This window comes from Cupressus sempervirens, chromosome 3 (assembly GCF_028749045.1).
Source record: "Cupressus sempervirens isolate cs-2001-9-10 chromosome 3, ASM2874904v1, whole genome shotgun sequence".
In the NCBI taxonomy this organism is placed as follows: domain Eukaryota; kingdom Viridiplantae; phylum Streptophyta; class Pinopsida; order Cupressales; family Cupressaceae; genus Cupressus; species Cupressus sempervirens.
Window position 1 is genome coordinate 1075701695 of NC_143120.1, and position 20192 is coordinate 1075721886.

The following is a 20192-nucleotide window of genomic DNA, read 5'->3' on the forward strand; positions in this document are numbered from 1 at the left end:
GTATATTATTTTGTAAAGTCTCATATCTATATTTTTTGTGACTTGAATCTCTTAATGTAGGTGGTTGTCATCTAAAGAAATCCATAAATAATATATAAACTATTGGAAGAGAAGAATTCTCCATTTACTATGTGAAATACAAAAGTGTCTACCTCCAACTTTTTTGAATGCACAGGAACACTACCTCATACACCTAGTTGAGGAGATTGAATTGTGTGGACCTGTACACACTAGGTCAATGTGGATGGTTGAGAGACACTTGAAATCTTTGAAGGCTTTGGTTCAACAAAGAGCACATCCTGAGGGTTCTATGGTAGAGGGATATATGGTATACCAAACTATGATGTACATTACTGAATATCTTCTTAAGTTTGCATCAAATATCCATGTAGATCGCATTTGAGATTTCGAGCCTTTTAAAAAATTAGCAGGGGAGTACTTGATGGGGAAAGGTACATTGAATAAAGTGAGAGGTAATAAATTATGAGATGTTATTGTAATAAATTATTTCTTAATCTTCAAAATAAATCGATTGTAAGTTGTATATATTTTTTTTGTACAGGTACTCAAGAGTGGGATGCACTACATTTGTATATTGCAAACAATCTTGATTGGATGACGGTATGGATTGAATGATGTCAAAATTCTAGTCAGACATTAAAATGGGAAGGTGTATCTTCATTGGTTAAAGAAGCTCATCGTAATCGAGATTCCAATGTTATGCAAAGGGAAATAGATTTAGCATGTGGTTTAAGAGATTTCCAGGTATGTATAAATTTGTTAATCACCTGTATGTTTATCAACTCATGATACAATAATTTTGACATGTTTCACATATTATTGTAGGTTAAACACCACAAGGCTATGTTCTGTAATGGTCAAAAATTTCACGTCAAAGTGTTGGATGACACAAAGAAAACTTGTGATTCAAGAATAACTGCAGTCTTTCAAGTGACTAATATTTTATCTAGAAATGACTTACATCTTCAAGAGTTTGAAAATTGATACTAGGGCATTTTGGATGATATACTTGAGTTTGACTTTAGTTCCTTCAAATTAGTACTCTTTGTTTTCAAATGGTACAGGCTACGACTTAATCCAAATGATCCTGATAGAACTGTTATTGAACATGATAATGGATGTACAATGGTTAATACAAGGTTGTTTGAGCTAGTTGGGGATGAGCCCTATGTTCTTCCGAGCTAATGTGAGTAGGTATTTTACTCAGAGCTTCCACATAAACTGGGTTGGTCATTTGTTGTTAGACATGAATCGAGAGGAAGGCCAATAAAGTATAATGCAATGGAAGAAGAAGATACCAAAGAAGTAGAAGATGATGTAGACACTGCTACTAATGATGATGATGAAGATGATGTTGATGTTGATGATGATGATGTTGATGATGACGATGATGATGACAATGACGACGATGATTATTATGGCAAGGATGATGATGATGATGATGATGATAATGACGAGGAGGAGGATGATGATGATGAGGATGATAATGATGAAATTTAGAGGTATGCCATCAACCCTTAATCTATTTAATATTCATTTCTTGATAGAAATATATTTGTGTTATATGGTTACATAGTTTATTCATTATCTATTTAAAAGATACAAGTTTCAACTACAAATAGAATACTGGTAATCTAAATTAAATATTAATCTAAATTAATTAAATAAAAGTATTTAAAGCACATATTGATGTGTGAATGTATTGAGCCTTATTTTCTTTTAGGTCAAAAGAATTTGTAAGTGTTTATTTTAGAAAAGGGAATTCATTAAATATCTTTAAAAGGGAGTTGTACCTAGAATAAAATTTATAGGGAAAACATAATATAAGTGCTTAGCCCTTCACTAGGCCTACTTCATTAGTAGGCTTATAATGTGAGCCTGATTTAAGTGTTATATTGTGTACCTTTTAATGTTCTTAATTTTTATGTGATGCTTATGATGGATGTGATTATGATTATGATGTGATTATGCTCACGATAATTGAATTACATTTGTAGGAAACTGAACCCCTTTCAGGAGCATTCGGCACAGTCTCATGGATCGATAGGTATAAGTCAATACTTCTTATAGATAGTCTATTTAATACACTTATCAATAGTAAGATTTATTTCTTCTAAGATCTCTCCCATTTGCAAGTACCAGTGAATAGGTATTTTTCAGAAGTGTCTTCCTTGAGTGAGGGAAATATAGGAATAGAAGAGGAAAGTCAGATATGTAATTTATCTAGAACAAGGAGATTAACTAGAGGTCAAAGTACTAGAAGGAAATTCAATAAAAGAATGGAATTTTTCCTTGCTCAAGGGGGGGTCATGTTCTTATGATGATGAGATGAAAGGCGACATCGAGGTTCCCTTGAGGTACCAACATCTACAGAAACATTGGGTACCCAATGAACTTTCTCCAATAAACATGGATTTTTGTGTTAACGAGAGGATATATCACATAGCACAATCATTATTACATGGTTTGGGCCTATTTTCTATGGATGACATAAAGGTTTCTTACAACAAAGTTTTTGAATTGATGGAGTATGTTGGACCATGTTATGATTACAAAATTTGGATGCATATTGTTCAATATAAAAAAAGTATGCATAGGTATGACTTCTCAGCAAATTATATACAACAACAAACCAATAATCAAAGTAAAAGTGTGGCTATATACATTTATGGAAGGCCAAAAGCAACATGGAATATTGTGGGTTTTATAAATAGTACATGACCTGGGTCAACTATAAAGCAACCCAATTACATATTTGAGGTGCGTGAGTGAAATTGTGTATTCATCTGTGTGATAAAATCAATACGTGTAGGGGAAGAGCTTCTTATTGATTACAATTTGAACAGCATAGATACAAACGAGGCTACTATCATGGGGGTGGTACATACTATTAAACAACCTTCTAATCAATGACTCCAACATACCATTTAGTCAATAAATTTTTGGCTAACATTTTTATAATTGATCATTGACACAGGGGCACAATATGGAGCAAATGCCCAGAGGGGATGCTAGCGATGTTCCAGGCTCATCTACACAGGAGCAGGTAAAACTCATTGTAATTGTGCAAACTAGATAGAAGCAAAATGTTATTTTTTTAATGTGGTTTTCTTCATTGTTTTGGAGTAATTTTGATAATACTAATACTATTGTTGTCACAAAGGGCCAGTGGTTAGAGGGAGGGAAAGGAATCTCTAGTCCCTCAGCAACCCCCCCTGAGGAGGACCCTTTCTATATTGATTTAGCAGAGACCGATGACCCAATCAGTTCGATTAAAAAGGTGCTAAAGAAAATTGGCAGAGAAATTATACATTTGGCAACGATAAAGCCTACTACTCAGGAAATAAAAGATAGGGGATCTGAATTGTTGCACACCTCTGAAACCTTAAAAGTAAGTATTAATGAAATTTTTAATTATAACAAGAATTCAACCATGGTTTTTATGTTATGGTCTTTTATGGCATTAACTAAAATATGGATGCATTGTCTTTACAGAGTTTTTTATGTAATTTTGAGCCCCATGCCCATGATGAGGGTGCTGCAGGTGGTTTAGGTAGATTGCATGTTCCATTCCCCACTTGTGTTTTCCACTGAATATATATAGGAATGATCATAATCATTGACAATACATGCTCGAACAATATTTTTTTAATGCTCTAACAATCTTGTCCATGTTAGTCCACACATTCTATATTTATGCATGCTCTAACAATTTTATTCTTCAGCTTTAGATCAATTGTATCCTATGATGATGTCGCCTCCATCTAGGACAACCACAAATCTCTTTTTGACTACTGAGTCAACAACACGCAGCTTACAGGCATCGACTATTGCACCATCTACTAGTATAAAAATCCCTCCTTTTCTCTCTTTTGTTATGTGTTTAAGTGTTATGTGTTTACGATGTAGATTATAATGACCCCCCTTTGGTAGTCACTCAATATTTAAACTTTTTCACAATTTTATGATTCCAAACCATAAGAACTCAACTCCTTTCATAGCTTGGATATACAAGGTTATGTTATAGGTCAAACTTCAATTAGCTATCTTTAGTTATGAAAGATTGTAATATTGAAGATCAACTTCTCTTGTAGTATATAATCACAATTATATTCTGATGTAGAGTCTAGCAACCACTTCTTCTATTAGCCTTTAGAAGGCTTTCACAATCCAATTTTTGGATCTAGGACTTGGCATAAGTCCCCTTACCTACACTGGCTATACACAACTACTGAACCCAAATGGGGCAATCCACTCCAAAAACTTCACCCACTGAGAAAAGCAATGGTGATAGCAACTAGGACCTTCATTCCAACCACAATCCTCAGTTTGTTTGGAATCTACCAAATCCACAACAATCCTTTGCACTTCTAGGCCTACAATCCTTGTAGCCTTTCCAATCCATTTTCTTGTATTTTCACCATCCCTCTATGGCATGGGGACTTCTCCACTATTTTAGGCACCTCTTAAGAAACTCTCTAGAATCCTAGAAGCTTCTAAGATGATCTTTCTCAAGCACCCTCCAAACTGCTGCTTGGTACTTAGGCCTAGTTGATCAAGTTAGGCTAGGGCTTCAAGGAAGGATGGACTAGGTGGGTTCCCAAGACCCCAATCACTTATGGAAATCTTAAACACATTCAATGCATCTAACCTCAACACTCACATAGATAAGAAGTGCCTCCAAACATGACCGTCACCACAATAACAAAAAAAACCAATCAAGCACATGGTCTTGCTTGACCTAGGGCCAGCTTGGAAAAATACTTGCCCTGCTCACCACACCTCCAACTACTAGAATCATGTAGACAAGTCCCTTTACTTGCATATCCCTCAGTTTTAGAGATTGCCACTGGTGGATTTGCAAGTTAGGGCTGCATTTGTACAAGGCCCTAGAAAATAGGACTATTCAGACCTCTCAAGACAAAAATGCTAATAACTCACAAACCACAATTGCAAATTGAATCAAATCATAGCCAAAACCTTCTGAACACACATCCACCACTAATCCACTTGCAGAGTAATCATGAAAGTACTGTATGAAATCGTACAACCCACTGTAACAGCAATTTTACCAATAAATTAGAGGTTATTATTCAATAACCTTCAAATAGCATAACTAAGGAGTTCCAACCCCTAACAAGCATCAACTCTATACCAATCTTCAAAACTGTCTTTTGTAGGACTGTCCTATTAGCCCCGTCTTGCATGCAACTTTCATTTTTCTTCCAAATTTCTCAAACACCATGGTAACTTCTCCACCTCTTCAAATACCCTTTAATGAGTTCTTAAACCCTTGCAAATATCAACCTTTCAACTTGTGACTGATGAACCCTTCTATGGCCTCCTCTACAATTAGTTAGGCCTAATTAGCCCTTTCCTAACAAAGAAACTACCTTTTGTGCTTATTATCAACCTCCCAAACCTTTACACAACCTTAAGGCATCTAATAAATAGTAGGATTCCTTAACTTGTTTAACCCTCCATGCATTTCTAGATACTTTTCCATCAAACCCTCCCTTTAAGGGTTTCTATCCTAGGGCTTCCTAGAAAAGACCCTAAATCAACTTATAAAATCTTTCTAATGGCTCAAACACTTTTAAACAAACCCTCTCAGATGTTTTCAAGAAATATTTAGACATTCCAACCCTTAGATCATCATATTCACCATGTGGTGCCTTGCAAATGCACCTTCACTGTTTGGTTCAATAGTCACCCTACCATTCCTTTCTTTTTTCACTATAACTTGCATCTAATTCATGTTAAAGTAATCTTATTTACAAGCCTTAGTACCTCTACCACAAGTTACATTTTAATCACAGAAAGTGGGAGAGGCACATTTTCCCAAATTACTTCAAAATAGTGACAGATTGTCACGTTTCCTGTGACAACATAGATCTAAAAAGTAGTTTTTCTTGAGAATAACTTACAAAACCCTTGCAAAAAGTTAACCAAACATGAAAATCTCTTCAAGAAGAAAAATAATAACTTTTGAACGGCAAGAACCTTATTGAGTTACTAGTCTCAATCTTGCAAATTAGAAAACTGTCACTGTGACAGTGAAGTGCATAATTATTTTATTTATATCTTTTCTTCGTACACACACACCCCTTTTATCGACTACAACACTTTTTTCTTATAAAGGCCTTACTTTCCAAGCCTTTTTCCCATCTAACTGACTCATCAAACTAAACAAAGACTCCTTGGATGCCAACTGCCCTTCATAACTATCTTATGATAGCAAAAAACAATTTTTTTTTACAACTTTTTAACATCAGTTATCATTTATTTTTTTATACTTTGTGACAAAGAATTATGAAACTTATGAAACTTTTTGCAATATGAGCTGCAACATCATTTTCTAGATGTTCCTATGTTCCTAGTATAAGAATGGTGAAGGATGTCATATTGATCATCAGCGATGATGAAGGCATTCCATTAAAAGTAGCCAAAGTTCTAGGTACTTTAAAGTTATTATTCTATAGTGATATAATAGTAATTTAGTTTTTTATCACTCTTAATCAACTAATGATCCCATGATTGTTTTGTAAGGAGTGATGTTTTTTGGAAAAAACTTGGTGATGAGTGTTTGCAAATATTTGGGCCCACCGTGCATACCTGGAGGAAAATCATATCCTAACTAAAACCCCAAACCACTATTTTGATTTCATATCATTTCTAGAATAGTTTTCCTTTTCATCCATTTCTTGAACTATATTAAAGGTAGCTTCACTTCATTTATGAGTCTAACATGTTTATTTTTACTTAAAAGGTGGAATAACCAAGACAAAAAGTTGAAGGATGATCTTATAGAGAGCATGACCCAACTCTTTGGACCTCATGCATTCGAGAGAAACAATCTCCTTGAAAAATTTGGTTCATGTTTCAAGTATATTACGGACCAGTACAGAAAACATTTACAAGATAACCCCAAGTATGAGTGTTTGCCCTATGTTCCTAAGGTTGAGTGGCAGGCTCTAATTTTGGATGGAAAGTATAAAGCTAACAAGAAAAATGCAATTACACCAGTAGAGAGTATAGAAAGGTATGTGATACTATTGAGAATGTAATTATGTACTAATTAACCTCTATATTTATACTATCTAACATATTTCAAACTTTTCATAGATTTCCTAACACATCAAAGGTAACAAAGGCAAGACTAGAAAAGCATAGGACACACAAGCTCGGCTCTGGTGGTTTTTCAAAACTTCAAGCACAAGTTTTAAGTATTAGTAAATGAAAAATTGTATCAAATTTTTTATATATTGTGATGGGAAATGCTAGGATAGACTAGCTTGTTTATGCTCCTGATCCTCAACTTTTGCAACTTTTGTATTTCCTTTTGATATTTTAACTACCCTCCATAGGTTGATGAAACGATGCAAGTAAAATTCACCATACCACGCAAAAATGTAGGGCTCAAAGTTCAAGAGATGCCTCATAGAAGAGGATAAGAGAATTGGCTTCCAACAAGGCTATAGAGCTGTGGCTGAATAACTACAAGCTGAAATTAGTGTGGAAGGTTCTAATAATGATGCATCTGAGCCACAGGTAAATAAGCTAAATGAAATTGATTTTAAATTGAATACTTTACCAATTAGTCTATTTGATGTTAAGTTCCAATATTAAATGAGTATATCTATTTTAAGCAAGCAATGATAACAATGTGTAGGATGTTAGAATGTAGCCTCACAATCCTTCTACAAAATCTATGGATGCTAAAGGTTCGCATGATGTGCATCCTAGTGGTGGAGGTATACATTTTCTATTAAAAAATTTATATGTAATTGCAATTGGTGTTTGGATTAATGTAACATTTTGTATAGTAGCTATAGAGGATCAAGGGGTCGATGTTCATGAGCGTGTTGACATTGAGTCCAGATAAAATGATGTGGTTAGATTAGGTAACGAGTGCCACAGTTATGTTATTCAAAATAATTAAATACTTGTAACAATTATAATAAATTATTTTTAATTTAACTCTTTTATTTGTTATTACAGATGACCTCCCTTTGCAATAGCATAGGAATTTGAGATCATCAAGAATAGAGAATAGAACAACTGATGAGGGGGGAATTGATGATGACATTGATGCTCCTCTTAGAGCTTACATAGAAAAAAAAGAAATAGAAAGAAAAAAAAGAAATGATTTTCATCTACATACCTTAATTGATAATGACTAAATTTTATGTCTCAATGAACTTAATTATGTGCTAATGAATGTTCATGAATTATGTGTTAATGCAGAATATTGATGAATGTTGCATGTTAATGAATCTAATGTGTTAATGAGTGTTATCATGTGATATTGATTGAATGTTACATTTTATTAATAATTGAAAGAATGAATGAATGTTAGATGTTAACAGGGAATGCAAAGTGATGTTAGCGGGAGGGGGGTGGGGCCAAATGAGCTTCCACCTTCATGTGGTTGGCCCTGTTTAGTAGAGAATATTAAACTATTCTCAAAACAAAGTGAAGCTCAATAAGATACTAAATATTTCTGTATTTTGTCCTATGCTTAGATTGTTGTCATATGCATCTAAGGCTTCATGCTTTGAACTGTCATGAAGTTCTAAACTTTTAGCTTTTTTATTGCATCCTTGGATCTCAGCACTGTCTTGGAACTGTGTTATCACCAATGATACAACAGTCAACATTCATGAGAGAGATCTAATGCACAATCCCTGGATAGCAACATTAGATGATCTTATGGCCTATTAGAAAAGCTTCCTCATGGATCCATGAAAGAAATTGATTCTAAATGCAGCATCAATATCTCCATTACTCGAGACACTATAATAGCTACTTACAGTAAGTTACAATTTTATTAAGTTGGGGACAATTTTAAATCTACTTTTGTTTTTTACTTGAGAGCCTTTTCTTTGAGGTTATTTCTACATATGTGGTACTGCATTATTTTAGGTTCTAAGATGTGTCTTTATATATTTCATATTAACAAATAGTACTTGGGGAAATATACTTCACTAATATTTTTTAACATGCCCAGATATTTTATAAAATGTTGTAGTTTTGTTGTCCTCTTGAGTCGAATTTAAGAGAAGTTGAACATATGAATCTTTTCAATAACTGAGAAGAGTCTTAAATATGTTAGGTTTATATTTTTATATTAATTTTTGGCTCATCATATCCCACAAACATTAGCTAAGGATCTTCCATTAAGGCATATTATTTTGCTTTATGATTAGGCAAGTTTGATGAACCTCTTATTGCTCCAATAGTAACCATCAAGAACTTGGTAAGAAGAGGCTATCAACAACTGATTATCTTGTGTCAGTTTTGTCATTTCTCTTTTTCAAAGAGGGTCATCATAAACTCTTCATTAGTATTTCTTAGGGATAAACATAATTGTTTTCTCTAATAGGGGTAAGGAGTTTGGGTTTTCACAAAGGGAAGAAATATGCAGTTTAATCTCTCTTGCTGGTCCATTATTGTTGTTTTTTGTGGATTCAAGGCATGATATATGGTATTTAGTAAGCTTCATTTGAACCAATTTTGTGAACATGCTTCTTTTTGACATTTGATTGAATGGCCTAGGTAATAGTTTGTGTAGCAGCTTTTTTTTGTGGTAATACACATGGAATATTGATTATGTTTAGTTTGGGAGCACTAATGTTGTGGATGTATGGGAGCTTTTGGATCACAGGGACATTTTCTTTAATTGGAGGTATTTTCCGACCTAAGGTTTAAATTTGACCATTTCCTCTTTGTTGTACATGAGTAATTATTTTTTCAGTTTGGAGTTGGCATTCCTAGTTTCTTTAGTTTGTATCTTTTATCAATATATTCACTTCTTTGGGGAGAGTATTTGAATTACCAAATGGATTTATTCTATTTTTAATATAATGATAATTTTGCTAAGCAGGTATTTTTCTAGCTTCCGATTACCCAAACATAGTAATTTTGACCACAAATATGTACTCCATCTATTGTGCTAAAGTTCATGTTGGATGGCTTGGCTTGGTTTTCTGTGTGAACATGGCTTTCATATCAAGTGATATTCTACTTTATTTCTTCAAGGAAAGTATCAATGAGAGCAAAGGGAAAACTTCTAGTGATCAAGCTAAACCAAGTAAAACCAGGGGAAGGCATTTTTACAATGAATTGACAAAACCTTTTTCTTTTCATGGTGGGGTTGGATCATCCAACGGATCACTTGGTGGAAGCTTTCACACAAGTCAGTTTGGAGGGCTTAATACAGGGCCATCAATTGACAATCAAGGTGAACCAATTTCAAATCTAGCAAAAGAAGAGGTGATGTAGCTACTTGATAGCCCTGATTACTATGAAACATTGGGTTTATCTCGCTTTGAGGATATAAACTCTACTACTTTAAAGAGAGACTATAGGAAAAAGGTACTTTTGATATTTTTTAATTTTAGAAGAAAATAAATCCTTTTGCATCTTTCTGATCTAGAAGGTATCTATCAATGTGGACCATAAATTAATTGTGCTATCATGGACTTGCTTTGATATTTTTTTCTTGATTTTGGAATAATTGCCACTTGTTTGCGTAGGCAATGTTAGTCCATCCTGATAAGAATATGGGGAATGTAAAGGCAGAGGAGGCCTTCAAGAAACTTCAAAATGCTTACGAGGTAATGTTTTTTTTTCTCCTACCCACACTAGTTAAAAAAATAAAGTTTTTTAGTTCACAAATCTGTGAAGATCTACACTATGAAATTTTAGTGTTGTTTCTTTGATCGATGGATGGTTGAATGATTTTGATATGTTACATATTAAGAGCCCATTTTTAGGTCCTACTTGATGAAGACAAGACGAAAATTTATGATGCAGAGTTGTAAAGAGAAGAATTGTTGAGGAATTTGAACATGTTTCAAAGTGGTTCTAAAAAGGTTCATAGATTTTAATTTATAGTGAGGTTTTTATTGCAAACAAGTGAGCATTTTTGTATTCAAATTTCAAATCACCCTTCTTAAGGATTTTCTGTATGGTTCCAGTATGTCCCAAAAAGGGTGCTATGTTTGTTAAGTTTCAAAATCCAAATCATATTTCTTTCCCATCAAGCAATTTTCTGTTTGAATCACTTTTATTTGGAAAGAGGTGGTCCAAAAAATGTAGTTGTCTGATTAATTCACACTTTTAGTTATTTTGATAGGAGCCAAAGGGCCAATTAGCATTCAGTTTACTTACTTTAGAATGACATTTTAAAATGAAAATAAAAATAATGACGTAGCTGGAAGCATGCAAATTTTGTTTTTTTTTTTACTTTGTATCCATCGCAATTGTGACGAGTTGTTGTGGTGGCAATGCCCACATCCGTCACAATTGCTAGGATGTCTGTCACAATTGCAACATCGACCACAAGCATTATGATGGGGTTGATGTGGCGAGGACACCCACTGCCGTCGCAATTGCAATTTCAGCTAAAAGCATTGCGACGGGGTTGTTGTGGTGGCAATGCCCACTGCCCTCACAATTTCTAGGGTATTTGTCACAATTGTGATGTTAGCTACAAGCATTGCAATGGGGTTGATGTCACAATAAAGTGGTTGCATAGTGGAAGATCTTCATCATAATTATGACAGTAGAGGATAGACATCGCATCAGTGACTAAAAAGTAATGATGTCTATTACTGTCACAGTGGCGACACATTGTTGTCCTAATTGCAACACATAGTCATTGTAAATTGATGCCAAATGTATTAGTGTGACATCAAAATTTTAAGGTGTGCAAGCCCTAGTATTACATGTGTGAATTTTTGCATGGATTGTGAGCTGACAGTGCTATTGTAATTGTAATTAATTAATTATCTTATAGTAATTAATTGGGAGAACCTCAAGGCTGACTCAAGGAATTATTATGAAGATATGATATAAAAGAAAGATGGTTTCCTTGATTGTAGAGTGTGAATTGAAATACTGTGATAATTATTGAAGTGCAAAGTGCGAAAAGGAGTAGAGTGCTTACTAAATGCAAGTAAGCGATCCAAGGGATTATTGGATGTGAGGTTTGTGATTTGGTTACAAGATCAAGAGGAGCAGAGGTTTGGTTGACATGATAAAGAAAGAGAAAGGAAAAATATAGTACCATTCTATTATTTTGCAAGGAATAATACAAAGATCATTTAGACAGTCGATTCATTGGTCTTTCCCTTGAAGTTGTTTGGGTAGTGGTTCCAACTATCTTTCACAAGTCCTAACAGGGTTGACACAGCTCCTAACAGGGATTCAAATTCTCCTAACAAGGACTTATATGTACTGAATGTATTCATAGACTCCTAATAGGATCCATCCTCTAACAAGGAATAATTATATTAGTATATCATTTTGTGGGTACCATCCCCACTGAGGTTTTCCCTCTGATTAAGGGTTTCCCTAGTTAACATATCTGGTGTTATTGGGTATGGGTATCTTGCTGTGGTTTCAGTTCATATTACTCATATGTTTAAGTTTGTTTAACGTTGATAATTATGATATTAGTTGGATAACCAATTTACCCCCCTCAGTTATATTAGTGGACTATATATTCTAACATCTAGATGTCTCTTTAACAATTCACTATTGTCCCAATACCTTATCCTTTTCAGAGAATATTTCCTAAGAAGCAAAAATATTTCATTCAATCTTTTGAATGTTGCTTAAATGACCATAAATTAAATCTACAACAAAAATTAACCAAAAGGTTTCATATTAAAATAATATATACCTTTAATGGCTAGTTTCTCAGTACCTATACCTGTACATTTAAATAGGTAATTAACATGAAACATGTTTTTTGTCTGTTCCTTTTTACCTACACATTTAAATAGGTTATTAGCATAAAAAGTTAGTTTCTAGATCATTTTTTTCTCTTTTCCTTTTTAGTACTCTTTTGCATAATATTTTTGAAAGTACGTAGGGCTTTAAATGTAATAAATTGAATATTAATAGAGCTTAAAGCTCCATTGCTAAGTTCATTTAGAGCTAACCCCCGTTTTCCCTTTATTTTAGAGGTGCACTCCAAGGATGCGGGTCCAGATATGTGTCAATCCTCCTTCTTCAACAACTCGGCCTTATTCTAGGTTGTGGCCTTACTACTTATCTCTCCTTAAGTTATTGCATTTAAATGATCTATTTATTTTTAGATATTTTATGTGTTTCTTCCATGATATGTGTGGTTTTGGAGTAAATAGTTTAGTTTCTATGTAAAGACTTCTGAGACAAAGTTGTTCAATTATTAACTATAAATATTATATTTGTAATGAAATGATGAATATAAAAAGGTTTCGTTCATAATTTTTCATGTGTTAAAACTTTACTTTTCAATGTACCTTATTACAAAACTTATTTTAATTTTTGTTATTTAGCATAGCAATCATTTGATAAAAACATGGAAACCTAGGAGATTGCTAAATTTTAAATGTATAGGAAAACTTGATAACTCTTTTGGAAACCTTTCAAGGTGGCTTTCCTACTAAACCAAAACAAGAATAGTTGTGCTTGCAATCCACTTGCACACATAGTCACTTGATACTTAGCAAACTTTTAGGCTCCTCAAGATTAAAAATGAAACTATAAAACTTAGAAAACCAAAAAATCTCTTGTTGAAATAAACACATCACACCATAGTAAACTTGATGAGACTTGAAAATTGAATATGCAAATTGTTATAGGAATATGTACTTGTCTCTATATATAATCATCATATGGATGATATACTAAGTTGACTAGCGTGATTACTACCTCCATTTTCACACATTTCTCACTTTTTGTAGGATATATTATGTATATCTTGGTGATAGAGGGATGCAACTATTGTTTTGTATTACATCCCACTAATTCAGCTTGAAAATAAATGTTGTGATATGAATCAACACATGATTACTTTATTTTGGTTATCCTATTTATATGCCATCTTATATCATGTAGTAAGTTGACCTCTATCTCCATTCATACTTTAGTAATGGTTTTTATCATTCATAGGCCATGACTAGAAATTAATCATTAGTTGGTTTTTAACTCATACATGTATTTGAAAAAAAAAATTTAAACTAAAAAATTGTTGTCATCTCCTCCATAGATATCTTTCAGTTTGGTCAACATTGCATGAGTAGTTTGGCAATCCTTTGCCTCATCAAATTAAACATAACTGAGAGTAGATACAATATCAATCATCATGATATTATGATTCTTCTTTTCAGCAATATCTTCAATAGATAATTTTTCCAGTGGAGTGTTGTATTCGGTATCAAGATATTTGCAACTTGAATCACTGATAGTAGCCAAATGTAACCTCATAAGTCCGTTCCATGCTGCAAAATTGTCTCTGTTTAGCTAAGGAATTTCTCTTTTGTAAGACATCCTGATCTTTTAGCTTAGATCCTTGAAACCTTCTCTGCAAGCACCGAAACCTCTAATACCAATTGTTGGAAATATAAGAGGAGTCAATGAGAGGGGAAGGGTGAAAAAATTACTACTAAAATAAATCCCAAATCCTTTAGATGTTAGTATAAAAAGAAAACTAAAAAATGAATATTGTTGAAACTGGGTAAACACATACATAATGTTGTAACTCGGTAAATGCTTGACATATAAACTTTAGATGTTATCTATGATTACCACTACTTTATCTTTGTTGCAAACACAAAATAAAATAGCTTGAACACAATAAACACCAAGATTTAATGTGGAAACCCAATTTGGGAAAAACACCAATTTTAACTAGTTACTATTGCATATAGATTAGCACTCAAGGTACATTGATATAAATTTGTCTTGTGTTGTCTTTGGCATGTGTTGTCAAAGAGGGATAATTTTATTGTCATATCTTTATCTTTCTAAAATTTTATAGAGGGAGAAGTTTGAAAAGAAGTTATGCAAAGGGACAATACAACATAAAGAAGTTCTTGTGTAAAATCAAAGAGCGAGAAACTTTTTGTCAAAAGGAATCTTGTTCTCAAATTTCATTGTGCTATGACATGTTGTGTTTCCATCAATTCCAAAGAGGGAGATAGTTGGATACAATTAATTAATTATGTGTTGTCTTTGATGTTACAAAAATATCATATCAACTAACAATCAGTGCTTACCAAGCTCACTTGGTCAATGAAGATGGTTTTCCTTGTCTACTGAGCATTCATAGGTTTTCTCTGAATAAATGATAGTGTCCACCGAGCTCACTCAGGTGTGGAAGGAATTGAGGTAGAAAAGAGTGTTAACCAAGCTCACTCAATTAATGAAGGGAAAGATGGATAGAGTTAGTATTCACTTAGTTCACTCAGTTGCCAAAGGATTTCTACAAGTTCACAATGTTAATCAAGCCTCTATTGGTTAACACAGAGAATCATTCCAAAGTTAGTTTTTACTAAGCAGGGTTGGCTTATGAAGGATTTTTCTTATTTTTGCATATCAAGCTTAATTACTTTATGTATTGATTCTATCCAAATAAAATGATGAATATTAGTTATTGTAATTTGAGTTTGGGCCGAGTTGACAATCTAGAAGGTATAAATAAAAAGTCAAGTTGAGATTTCTAGTGGGTGTGCAAGGGTTGATTGAATTGAAAAGAAAAGAGAGTGAGTGAACTTGAAGGATAAGCAAGTATCATTGTGAAGAAAAAAAGTAATATCCAATCACGAAGGATCAAGTTTAAGTAGAAAAGATATATGGATTCAAAAATTCAGTTGCATCACAATCAAGCCATTTCATTGTTACTCTCTAACTATTGTAGCAGTGATCTAAAATCTCTTAACAGAGTTGGTTTAACAACCAGTTGTAAATCCTCTAAGAAGGTGGAAATTCCATTGAATTGTTTTAAAGACCTCTTGCAAGGCCACTCCTAGTAGGGTGATTAAATCCCCTAATAGGGTCACACCTAATAGTGTGTTTTGTAACCTTTAATAGGGTTGGCTTCTAATAGGGCTCACTTTAGAAGAGTGAAAAATAGTAACTAGTTAATTACATTGGTGGTTTTTTACAAATTGGGTTTCCATGTTAAATCTTGATGTCTCATGTGTTCATGTTATTTCTCTTATGCTTGCAAGTTAATTATTATTAATATTTTAAGATCTGCTAAAAGTAATTCACACTCTACATTTACCAAGTGACAAAATTTTCTGTGTGTTTACTGAGTAACAATAGTAATCAAATTTTCTTAGTATAAATTTTAAAGTTGACATCTAAGGGATTTGGGATTTATTTTAGTGGTAACTGATTCACTACCCTTCTTTGTTACTCCTTCTATATTTCCAACATTGAGATGGTCAGGAAGTGGGTTAGCTAAAAATGGAAGTTGAAGGGGAGTTTCATAGTTTTGACCATTTTGGGAGGCCTATTTTCCTTTAAATTTAAAGCACTAGAAGATATGGCAATGATGATGGTTGGTTCTTTGTCATATGGAAAGCATAGCCTAGTGGTAGAAAACTGGCATTCAACATTGGACCTAGTGAAAGAACTAAGTAAGATGGCTTTGGTCTGGGTTAGGTTACTGAGCCTTCCACTTGAGTTTTGGGATGAGAGGATCCTAAAATCCATTGGGGATTCCTTTGGGCACTTTGTAGCTACAAATATTGTAACTTTGGAAAGGTCTCAACTGGCCTTTGCAAGGTTTAGTGTAAATGTAGTGGTGGGAACTACCTTACCTAGATCTATTATACTAAGCTCAAAGTGGGTTAAGAAGATTCAACACATCATTTATGAGAATGTGGGTTTTTCTTTTTCTAGACATGCTCGTCATTTGGGAATTTGATTGTAGATTGTAAGAAGATAGGTAGGTTGGATGAGGAGAATGTTAAGGGTGTTATAAAATGGAGGGATCCTTCTCAAGAGTTACGGGTGGTGGGTACTGGCTCTCTTGATCGTGATAGCAAGGTGGTGACTCCACCTCTTAGGAAGGAGCTAGAAGTGAAGGTCTCTCAAGAAAAAATGGAAAAGGGGTTGACTTCCCTTACTAGGAAGGAGCAAGAAGATAACACTCATGTTGTGATGGGGAGGGTTAGGATGGAAGAGTTGGAGGGGAAGTTTGGCTTGGTTTAGTCCCTTGAGGCACTTTTCACACAAGAAGGAGAGTTGGGAGGTTTGGAGGAAGGGGAAATTTCTTTTCCCTTTCTATAAGGAATTGAGGTGCTCCTTACTACCCCTTCAAGGAACTTGGTGATCGAGGAGGTTTTTAGAGGATACATAGATAAGGCCTTGGAGAATAATGAGGATAATGACTCAAAGGAGGGAGAGGTCACTAGGGTCCTTTTCTATAATGAGGATGAATAGTCAAACAAGAAAGTGGATTCTCTAACCCAGCTAGATGATATGGAAGGGAAGTGGCAAACTCAAAGAAGATACACAATAGTTTCAAGGAAACCTGAGATGGGAGTAGAATTAAAGTTGGATGCAGAGAAGTGAGGGAAAAAAAGTAAGAAAGTAAAGTGGATGGAAAGTGGTAGGCATGGTACTTTGGAACCCCTATCAAAAGGTAGCAAATGATTATTCTATCATGGAGCAAGAGGGGGTTAAACAACTCTCATAAGTAGTTTGCCATCAAATAGTTTGCAAACTAGAAAATTGATATCCCACTCTTCTAGGACATTAAAATTACTAAGATTAATTTGAAGAACATTGCAAATTATGTTTGGCTAGGAGAAAAATTTTGCTATAGTGAGTGAAAGGAGTGTCAAGTGGAGTGGCTACCTTCTGGAATCCAGATGCTAGTAATGGAAGTTTAATTTATAGTTCTAAATTCTATCTTATAGCTAAACATAAGAAGGAAGATAAGACTTGGAATATTGTTAATGTGTATGCTCCTAATACCAAAAGTGGAAGACATAGCTAATGGGTGGAGCTATCTATTTTTCTCTCTCAAAATAAGAACACCTTTTGTATGGGAGATTTTAACTTCCCTTTGTACCCTTCAGAGAAAATTAGAGGTATGATTGATTTTAATGATAGTATGAAAGACCTGGTTGATTTTATAAATAATAATGGTTTAATGGATGCGGAGATGCGTGGGGTGAAGTTTACATGGTTGAATAATGGGAAGGGTGTTGACCTCACTTAACCCAAACTAGATAGTCTTTTGGTCCCGATTGGATGGGAAGGATTAACTTCCTGCTCTCTTATGGGACTACCTAGGATGGTCTTAGACCATTCCCCTATGCTTTTTAGCTAAAAGGAAGATTCCCTAGGGGGCCCAAGACCTTTTAGATATGAAATGATGTGACAATCCCATACTAACTTTATCTCTAGGGTGGCTAAGTGGTGGGGGATCAAAATTGAAGGAACAAAAATGTATAGACTCTTTGTCAAGCTAGAGAATGTAAGATGAAATGTGCAATCCTAGAAGAATTTTTTTTTGGTGATATCTTCAAGAAAAAGGTTGAGGTGGAAGGGAAGTTAGTCAAGCTATAGAAAGCTATGGGGGAAGGCATACCCATGGATAACATTATCCAGGAGGAGTATAAACACAAAAAAGTATGGAAGGAATGATGATAAGGTAGAAGACTTATTGGAAGCAGAGGTCCAGGGTGTTATGGCTCAAAGTGGGTGATAGGAATATTGCATTTTTTCATAGATTTACCTCAATTCATAAATGAAGAAACACAATTGATAACATCAAAGATGACACTAATGTGAAGTTATTTAAGCTTGAGGAGATAGGGAGCTAGGCGATGGCTTACTTTAGAAACTCTTACCTAGATGAGAAAAGAGATTTTAGAGAGAACAATAGGAAATGGTTGATTGATTCAATGCCCACCATGATATTGGTTGAAGAGAATGAGGAGTTAGTGCAAATGGTGACTAAGGAGGAAGTCCAAAAAGAAGTGTTCTCTATGAAAGCTTATAAATCCTTGGGACCAGATGGTTTCCTGTTGGTGTTCTCTTAGCACTTCTGGGAGGTTATCAAGTTGGACCTCCTTCGACCAGCCTATGATTTTTTTAGAATTGGGAAGCTTCTTAAATGTCTCAAGAAAACTTTCATTGTACTGATTCCCAAGCTGAAAAACTTGGAGGTCCTTTCTAACTTTAGGCTGATTAGTCTATGTAACACTACTTACAAGATATTCTTTAAAATCTCGGTGAATAGGTTGAAGCTGCTACTGCATAAGTTCATAGGGAAAACCTAGAGCAGGTTTTTCCTAGGGTGAAAAATCTTTGATGCTACTATAACAATATATGAAGTCTTGCACTCTATGGAGAAAAGTGGTAATCCTTCTATAGCCTTGAAACTCAACATCTCTAAAGCTTATGATAGGATTAATTGGACCTTCTTGTATATAGTTACGGAAAGGATAGACCTTAGTCAGAAGGTTATTGGATTGGTGAAGTAAATGGCGGAAACTTTCAGCAATTCTATTATGGTTAATGGGTCATCTTGGGGTAATTTTTGTGGGGAGAGAGGACTTAGGCAAGGTGACCCTATTGCTCCCTACTTGTTTATTATGGTTGTTGAAGTTCTAGGAAGAGCGTTTATGAGAAAGTTGGATGGGGGGATAATTAAAGACATTAAACCTACTTCTACTCTACCTTCTAAAGTGATTCAACAATTTTTGGATGACACCTTTCTTAGTGGGGAGTCCTCAATGAGTGAAGCTAAAGCTTGGAAGTCAGTGCTGGAGACATATGTAGTAAACAAGAGCCAAAAGATCAATTTCAAAAAGAGAAAGATATTCTTGTTTAATATCCCCTAACCTATAGTTGAGGATTGTTAATATTTTATACTACAACATTGTTGAGTTACCATATATTTATCTAGGTCTCCCATTAACCATGAAAGACATGAGTAACAAATTTCGAAATTGGATTCTAGAAAGAATGGAGAAAAAGTTGATTGGATGAAAAGGTAAAACTCTGAGTAGTGCAAGCAAGCTACAATTACTAATTTCCTCCCTCCAAGGATTATTGGTGTACTTCCTATCCTTATTTAAAATTACTCAGTATATGGCAAATAAACTGGAGAAAATTTAACATAACTTCCTTTGGTCTAGAGGGAACGAGAAGATTAGAATAAGTTTGGTCAGATGGGAAATAGTTTGTAAATCAAAATAGAAAGGTGGTTTAGGACTAAGGAGGATAACTAATCTAAACAAGAAGGGAGAAGCTAATTGATGTAATATTATGAGAGCTAAGTACCTTGGAAATATGATGTTTTCTCATTGCACCTAGATAAATGATCTTCCTATGGTCTCTAAAATTTGGGTAAATATTGTGACAGACAT

General features: G+C 34.2%; 1 pseudogene; it reads left to right on the top strand.

Annotated features, from left to right (window-relative positions):
* LOC149570484 (chaperone protein ClpB1-like) overlaps nucleotides 1-17019 on the top strand; it is a 45170-nt pseudogene extending 28151 nt beyond the window's left edge.
* Nucleotides 17020-20192: the final 3173 nt, after the last annotated feature.